We start from the raw sequence: 9363 nt of genomic DNA, 5'->3' as shown, positions 1-9363 counted from the left end.
AAAAGAATCAACAGTGGTCACTCACTGGATTGTTAATGTCTAACAGCTAGGGAGGAAATACTGAAAAATTCTGGTAAATCTCATAGCTGTGTTCCACAACAGCTTTCTAAGAAAAACAGCTTGGCACAATGTTTTCAAATCAAATCAATAGTTATTCATGAATTGCTGCAATCAGTGTCATGTTTCTGATCACATGGCACCACCCTCCACTCAACAAACTGGTGCATCCTTAGAGCTTGCTATAAAGATTGAAGATCACAGATCATATTATTTTAACACATGCAAGAAATGCTTTTTTTTTTTTCCTGATTTTTGCATACTGTTTTTTCCTGTCCACAGAAATTTTTTCCTTCTGTTCCATTATTTTCTTTTTACATTTTTCAGCTAATCTAGATAAAAATATCTTGTCACCCCTTCCTCATGTTTCTGCTGAATATTTATTGCAAGATCCTTCAAACATACTGTGTTTAAAGTCCACCCTTTTGTTCCTCATTTTCCTTGTAAAGTAAGATTTTAGCTTATTGTGTTCTGAATGGAGGATTCTGACAAATCTTTACTATGGATTTCTTGTCATTTAAACTTCACCTTTAAAGCAATTTTTTTCTTTCTAACTTTAAAGTGTCTCCTTTCTTTTCACTTTTTAAAATTTGTTCCTTTCTGCCTCTTTGCTAATTCTAATTTAAAACCTGAGGGTTTTTACCTTTTTCCTTATGTCACTGAATGCGTTTTTTCCCTGTTAAGTTATTTGTAAAGTTGCTATAAAAATAAAATAATAATTTACTCCATACTTCAGATGTAACTTCTGAAACACTTTACTGGCTTTATCTGAAACCTGTGCTCCTGAATAATTCAGGCACTAACTCTAATGCAACCACATTTTAAAAAGGAACATGATAAAGTAAGGCCAGACTGCTGTTTCTGGTAATGACCAATAGCAAAGACAGAAAAACAGAATTAGCAATTTTATACAAAGTTTTGTAGAAATACAGTTGCAAAACTAAGACAGTATGTTTCCTTGTTACAAGCTACAGCTTAAATTAAGCTGGCCTTCCAACCTGTAATGAAATTAAATGCTAAGAAGAATCCAAACATCACATGAAACATAATACAAAGTGGATTCTGAGAATGCTTTCCACATTAGCTATTTCTGGAATTAGGTTGGGAAGAGAAATGGTGAGTTTCACAGTAACAAAGGCCCTTATGCATATTATTGGTCTCATCAAGGTTCCCATCTCAGCATTTTATGTACTATAATATACATTAATGAGAGTGAAAGACTATTTCCTCTATGACTTTACCATAATTTCCCCATAACACTAGAGTAATCCCAGACAAGTTTTCCCACTAATATGGCAATACAGACAAAGAAAATTCTATACGGCACTAACAAAATAATTACTGGTTTGTTCAAATTACTCTCACTCAGTGAAGGAAGATGATGTTTAAATTGAACACACAAAAGTAACATCCTCAAACAGTAGGAATGATCAAAGTTACCTTGCACTGAAATGTTGAAATTGATTTGTCACTAGGAGTAATTGATTTGTCATTAGCAGTAAAAACACAAGTACTTCATATACTTAATGGGAACAAATAAAATCAGTGTTCTTCTGTGTGGGTTTTTATGGCAAATTCTTTATTGATTTGAAATAAATTACAATTCAAAAAGTCAAAGAGGTTAACTTACTGTATCACTTAACTACTATTAAGCAAACAGCAAGAGTAGGACTGGTGTACATGGCCAAAGAGACACAATAAAAATTATCCTAACAGAATGTCCATGTATTAATGGATACACTGAAATAACCTAAATCTGGTTAATTCAGCTGCTCACTCTGAATTTAATTATTCTAATTAAAAACATCAAGCATCTACCTGCCACGAGACAATTACAGGCTTGCTTTTTCATATCCAAAAGAAAACACAGAGCTTCACAAATGAAAAGCAATCTATTACTACAGGATACAATACCAAAAAGAAAAACACAATTGTCTATGAAACCCCCCAAGAATGGAAATGGAATACAAGACAGACATATTTGAACAGTGTATACGTGATGCAGCTGTCATGTGTTTTACAGTGTGCTTCCAATTAATGAGGTAGCACAAAGGAAGGACTTCAAAGACCAAAAAAGCAGTGAGATGCAAGTAAGACAAGTGCTTTCACACCTCCTGTCATCCCATTTTAAGGCCAAAAGGTTCTTGCTTCTTATCCCTATATTTCAAACAAGTCTAAAAAGGAAGAGATCCTTCTGTGCTTAAAAAAAAAACCAAACAAAAAGACAAAAATAATGGAGTTCTGTCTGCTCCCAGAGTCAAATACCAATACCCAAAACCAGGGAAAGGATGGCACACTCTCCCACACTGCTTTGTAATTCAATCCAGTCTTGCAATACCTTATTCTTTTTCTGCGTGTTCTATCTTGCTTTCTGTGTCTTGTATCACCACAAGCATGAGGCAGACTTTCTGAATTCAAAAAAAGAGTAACATAATGCAAAAGCTATAGCTGTGACGTAGTCATGAAACACAGCGATGCATGAACATGAGTTTGCAAACAAGTATCAGGACCTGTGCACAACATTAAAAGCATAATCAAAAAGTATTATACAACCACTGGTAAACAATAAGCAAGCCATATGTCACTGTCATACCTTTAAGTAAATCACCCACATTTTCACATTACCTTCCTCTGTCTACATAGGAACATAAAAAAATTGAAGTGAAATATGAAGATTTATTATGTCCCCTATATAGAATATTCACTTGGTACAAATGGTAGCAAACATTAATTGCAGATGGGCTGAAACTTAAAGAATGTGTTTGAGGCATCCTGAAGAGAAAATAGAACCTGAATCTCATTTTAGGAAGTATTTCTAGAAGGACTTGTCTCAAAATAACCAAGTCCAAAAATCCAGAAGCTTTTAGATAAAGGAGTGTTAATTACAGGAAGAGTGGAGATGCTAGTGCTGCAACATCTTGCACCCCACTTTTTTTTTTTCCCTATGTATCAAGCTTGCTTTTTATGTAAGCACAATGCACTTTGAAATACTAATTTCTACATTTATAGAATCCGCTCCCAGCCCCTAATGACAATAAGAATTATTGTCTGCTACTATTATAAAGTGTAGAAACTGATAGGATAAACTGAAAGACATCTTTGAACAGATGAAAAGGCAACACCACTACAACACAGCATTATGGAGTAAAAAGGAAAAGTATTTGCAAGCTGCAGAGTGTATGAAGGCGATAGACCATTTGACCTGCAGTTATGCACAAATCTGCATTGACAGCAGTGTAGACAGGAACTAAATAAACTCAGGTATCGGAAATACCTTCCTAGAGTCATGAAACATTAATTATACTATAAATAACCATTATGTAACCAATAATCTAGTCATGAGCTCATTTCTGTTTCAGCATAACAAGGAAGGGGTTGGAAAGCTTTAAAGCACTGAGCATTAGCCTACTTCATTTCAGAGAAAAGGTACACTGCCAGCCAAACACGAACTTTAACCTGCAGTATTTCTCTCCCAAACTGCAGTAGGCACATCAGTGACTAGTACTTCCTTTAAAATTAGCTGCACAGGGTGACTCTGTGAGGACTAAGAATGTGCTAATGTGATAAATACCTGTGACAAACTATTAAACAAGCACACCAAACCTGGAGGAAAGTGTTTGAACAAAAGGGTGTGTTTTAAAATAAGCTTTTGAAGGAAAGATCTGAAAGACTCTTTGAGGACTCTCAAGTAAAGTGGTACTTCTGTTGTACTACTGCTTTCAAGTTTTAATTTTCTACTGAGACTAAGGCCTTACTAGAGTAGGTTAAGACCGCCCAGCCATTTACCAAAAATTCAAGTGCATCATGCAGTGTGTCTCAAAAACTGCAGTCTGCAGGCCACAAAAGATGCTGGTGGACCTACACAGAGCAGTAGTCAATCACAACAGTCAGTCAAGAGCAACTAGAAACAAGCATGACAAAGAAGCTGAAGTTTGAACATTTTGATGATGTTTCTGTATGAGCCATGGGGATGAAAGCATTTGTAAAAAGGAGGAAAGCATAACTATTCCTGCTAGAACTGGATCAGTTCACCAAGCAAACTAAGAAATCTGCTTGTCTGTGTGCATAAGGAAGAACTGTGTGTTGAAGAGCTTTTCAGAAAGCTAATCTCTCACTGCTAAGCACTGAGAAGACCAACACCTCCAGCCTACTACCCATCACACATGACATTGAAAAGTGCATTGTTGAGTTGCCTCAGTATCTATCAAGATCTGGCCTGCTATCCATTTCTGTGATGTGAGCTTTGTTTTCCGAGGCATTTGTAATATTACACGTATTTGGACAGAAATGTTAGGAGCTGCATTGAAATTATACCTGCTGGACACATGCATTAATTTCCATTTCCCCCATTTCCTGTTTTGTTTTTTTCCCCCCAATGGATCAATACAGTGGTTAATTTATACACTATCCTTTAACCCACCAAAATTACTAGTCTTCTCCATCTTTCTCTCTTTCTGCCCTTTCTTTTTAATTAAAAAAAATAACAAACAAACCATGAGAACAAACAGATGTCATTAAACTGAGACTACTCAATCACAGTTTTCCCATGAATAGGGCCAGGGCAATGACATTCTGTAATTGTTTTAGATGTAGCTCTGGCTGAAGCTTTGGCCTTTTATTTAAAAAATCCCATTTTGGCATAACTATCCTCTCTGGTATGGCTTTTTTAAATCAAAATGGAAGGTTGAAGTTAAAGGGAGACTATTAAAAGCAGAGTTTGGAGCCACATAGCACTAAAATGCCTAAGCAAAATATTTTTTACAGATTCTGCCTTAGCAGAGGTAGAGAGGGGTGCATCTAGAAACAGCTCCAATGTATTCAGCCGTGACATTCACTTTTAATGGCAATAATTACCCCTATTTAGAGATCGGTATCATTTTGACATCTTCCCATAGAGCACATCTGCAGCTTTAGAATTGCTACCTCAGATACCTATGAAAATGTAGGCATGCAGCAGAGAGACCTCTGCAGCCTAACAAGATCAATCTAGGGCATTGGGTATCGAAGCAGTTAATAATAGCTAAACTGCTGCAGCTACCCTGGCTACATGTATACTAGAAAGTGAAAATAAAGCTCCATCAACTAATTCACCAGGAGTTGTAATTGCACTTTTCATTGCCCACAGCCATCAGCCAAGTAACCTTCCTACATCTGGGCTGTCATCAATTCCTGCTTGCTGTGAGAGTCAAGCTCACGAGAATCAGGCAGACCATTCCCTAGGTCAGCTCTCAGCCCTCAGACTCCCAGGTTTTCAGTCTTGTGACAGCAATTGCTGACTATAAAATTCCTTCTCACATCACCACACTTGGACCTAACCAGAAATGAGGATAGGATGCGTTGCGTTGCTAGCTTGCTAGCAGTGGAAGTCACACCACTACACACTGTTGTGAGAATAAGCTCTGCTAAGTCTTGCCCTGCTTATCTTTCTGTAGGCATTGATCAATACCTTCTGTTATTACTCCTTATCCTGCCTTAATGAGTTCAAACATGACTCTGAAAAGTGGACTTCCAGATACACCAAAAAGTTTTTAGGAAGCTATAATCCATCCTTGAAAGTAAGGCAGCTCTCCTCTTAGAAAATAGCTAGGTCATCCAGAACAGTATTCACTTTATAATCTAATACATGGGAACATTGATCTCTCAACTCCACTTGCTACCAGCATAGTAAATACAATGATTTGTTCTTAGTAAAAAACTTCTAAAAAACCTTTTTATCAGACACTTTCAAAGCAAGCACATTGAACAATTTCTTAGAAATTCTGTAAAAGGTGCTCTTGCTTTATTAGTAAATAGATGAAGCAAAAAAAAATATTGCATGATGTTCCTTCAAACTGCACTTTACAGAAGCTATATCCAGCCTGCAAAACATGAAAACCTGTCAGTTTCATTTCTGTTCCTATGTTTTAAACCGCAGTGTTTTGCATATTACCCACAAAAGCTATGCTTGCAAACAAAAGCCTGAATTAAGTAGGTTCAGCAGAAGATGAGGCAAAATGTTACTCTTAAAAACCCTCCAGCCAGCTGGCAAAATTCCTGTGCATGGGGAAAAAAAAAAATAATCTTCTCTGACAGACAATAACATGCTGCTGCTGGCAAGCCTGCTACAGTGTATTACTGAATTATCACTTGACAACATACATAGACCTTATAGCATCTAATCTCACATATTAAAGGACAGAGGCTAGACTTACTTCAGCCCTTCTTTATTTTACAAAAAGAAACAGGCACCTTACAGCATTGATTGTTCCTCTAATTGAGTCTTAGATACATAGTTATGCACTAACTTTTTTCTTTGCTCCAAAAGTTGATTTTGTTGAGCTGAGTTTTGTCACCCTTTTATTTTTTTTTTTCCTCCAGAAAGCAGATCTGAGGTCTGAGCCCATACTCTACTCTGTCTCTTCTCTGGTGAAAACAGCATGAAAGAAACTTTAAATACACCAACATAAATTCTCAGAGGCATTCCAGAAATTATCTTTTACATCCTAAATATCTGCTATGAAAAGCATTTCCAGATTACAAGTGCTGAGATAAAGCATACCTGCTTGAGTGTATTCTGACTAGGGTATTTGTGAAGTAATAGAAATTTAAGTGTGAAATTCAAGAGAAACAGCTTAGAGAGAAACAAAATAATAAAGGGAAAAAAAAGTATTCCCCCATCCCCAAGGGTGGGATGGGAGAACAGGAACAGAGATGACATCCAAAAGCAGAGAACGAGACAGACCTCAGACCAGCCAGTGGCACTAGGAACAAACCAGTCACATTACATTTCCTTTCAAATTTTACTTACCTTTAGATTCTTGCTCTGTTCAAATGACACCTCTCCCATGACCAAGCAATTGCCAAACCCCTTAGCTACTTGCTCCAAAGTTCAGATTTCAGGTTCTTAAGTGTTGTATTTTGTATGAATAATTAAATATTTATTGGGACAGAGCTGAATGTGATTCTCACACATTCCAGGTGACTGTAATAACCACTGTTTCAATCATTTTGGAAGCAGTCTCTTTTTGATTTTATACTTCTGATTTACTGAAACAGACTTGCGATTTAATCACCACATTATCCACAGGAAAACATGACTGCTGTAAGGCATAGATAAAACAAAAGAAAAATCCTCCTGTGAAGATGAAGGTACTAGGGAAAGATTGTTAGCATTAAAAAAAAAAAAAAAAGGTAGTTGATCTCTCTACCACTTGAAGCATATAGAACTCCAGGTATTCTTCAGACCAAGAATAGAGTGTTCTGTACAATAGCTGGCTGTATAATTCCAGATACTTTTGAAACCAGCCTGAACAGTGCGTAGTAAGGCAGTGCGGTCATCCGCAGCAAATATAGAGCTTATCTGAAACTATACAGTTCCCCTCCTTATCTGAAGTGCTGCAAGGGGCACACAGATTAAGTACAGGGAAAGAAGGTAGATATTTCAGGCTCAGCTTTGTACCCCCTAATTCATTGTGAGGGGCCTCCTCCTGTAACTCTCCACAAGCTCCAAGGGCAGCATTGCCTCATCTGGGGGAAAAGGGTGCTGCCTCTGCTACATCAGTGGCTGATTGTCCCACAAAGGTAGGAAGACTTAAAATTAAGAGTAACACTGTTGAAGAACAACGATGTAATTACCTGACTTGTTAGGGGATGACTTCACAAACAAGCTAGCTGCTACACAAGGCCATTGTGTTTGTCAAGACAGAACTTCAGACATGCCTTCCCGCTCCATGGCACCAGGGCCTTCATCTTCTTGCCTAACTACAAGCATCGGCATGTAATCTAGTCATTGAGACAAAAGCTTGCTCCGAACAAAAGCCCACAATAGCCCAGCCAAGCAGACAGGCACACCAGCAGGTCCCAGGGCCTTCTGAGGCAGTACCAGGTGGGGTCACAGCCACAGACAACCCCTTGCACCTCTGCAAGGTGCCAAGAGCACCACAACAGGAGGTGAAAGGCATGGCTAAACCCCAGTGTCTGGGATTCTCAGGTAACATGCAACAGCCCTATACCTACATGTACTGCAGCAATATATTCCCATTTGGCAGGTATAGGAGTGGGGCATGGAGCCATTGTATGCCATTCCCAGAGAAAAATCATGGGAAAGTCTAGTACTATAGCGAAGAACATTTTCAATTGCTCTACTGCTTATGAGGTATTGTAAATCTTTTTTCTCCACTGATGCAAATGCACAGTTCACAGCCTGGCATATCTTCCCTTACACCAATAAAGTTCATCCGAATATAAAAGAATTTGTACTGTAGCAGCACTATAGTTTAACATGGCTAATAAATGTTTTACGAAAATAGAAAAGAAAAAAAAAAGAGGTGAACGGTGAGTTAAAAGTTATGATAAATCTTGCAGCACTTTAGCTTTACTTCATTAGAACATAAGTGAATTTTTTGAAATATTGTTTAAAATTGAGATAATCTGTAGTCAGTAATTAGACAAAGAAATTAATAAATCATTTACTGAGTTTTAAGCTAGAAGCCCCAACTTATTTGCCTCAAAAGCTGTTTCATATACTCTAGGCTCACAGCTACAATTTTAAACTCTTTTGCCTAGAATATATCCGTTTTATTAACCTAGATGAAGACATGTACATATGAATGCTTAATTGCCAAAATCTGTGTTGTCTAGGAACCCTTTCGGAAAAGTGGATTCAGAAAACTGGAATATAAATCCAATTTGCTTTCAGAAAGGTGAGATTAATACAATTTGTCAGGCATTACTGTCCAGGGTTAAGGTATGATAAGTAAGGATAAGACAAGCTTATTCCTCCTGGAGATATCTATATGGCAGTGATTTATTTACTCAGCAAAGACATGAAGGGACAGGAAAAGGTTAAACACAAAGCTCAAGGTTGCCAAGCTTTGAGAAAGGAATAAATAGTGGAAAGGTCAGACAAAAAATAAAGGGGTCCAGGATCAACTAGGTAAACCATAAGGTAAATTTAATTGCACGTTTAATAAGCATAAAATATAGTAAGTCCAAAAACAACCAGCTAGATACATAGGGATAAAGTTATTTTGCAACTATTGAACATTTCTTGAAATTAAATGAAGAAAGCATTCTGGAATTTAGCTTCTCATTTAGGAGGCAGGGAACCTTCACAGAGAGAAGAGTAGATCATTAGTCATTGCTATGACATCAAATACCTTTAAGAAAAAATTAAGACATTTAAGAAAAATTTAAAATGCAAGAAAAACATTAAAATTGAAGAAAACTATTTAGAGGAGAAACTGAATTTATAATTTGAAACGTATAATCCCCTGACAAAATGCATCACTGAGTTGAGTGTACAAACCTTGTGTTGGTCAACAGTTC

This window comes from Phalacrocorax carbo, chromosome 8, assembly GCF_963921805.1.
Source record: "Phalacrocorax carbo chromosome 8, bPhaCar2.1, whole genome shotgun sequence".
NCBI lineage: Eukaryota > Metazoa > Chordata > Aves > Suliformes > Phalacrocoracidae > Phalacrocorax > Phalacrocorax carbo.
The sequence above is the reverse complement of the archived record's forward strand: the minus strand, read 5'-3'. Positions refer to the sequence as shown.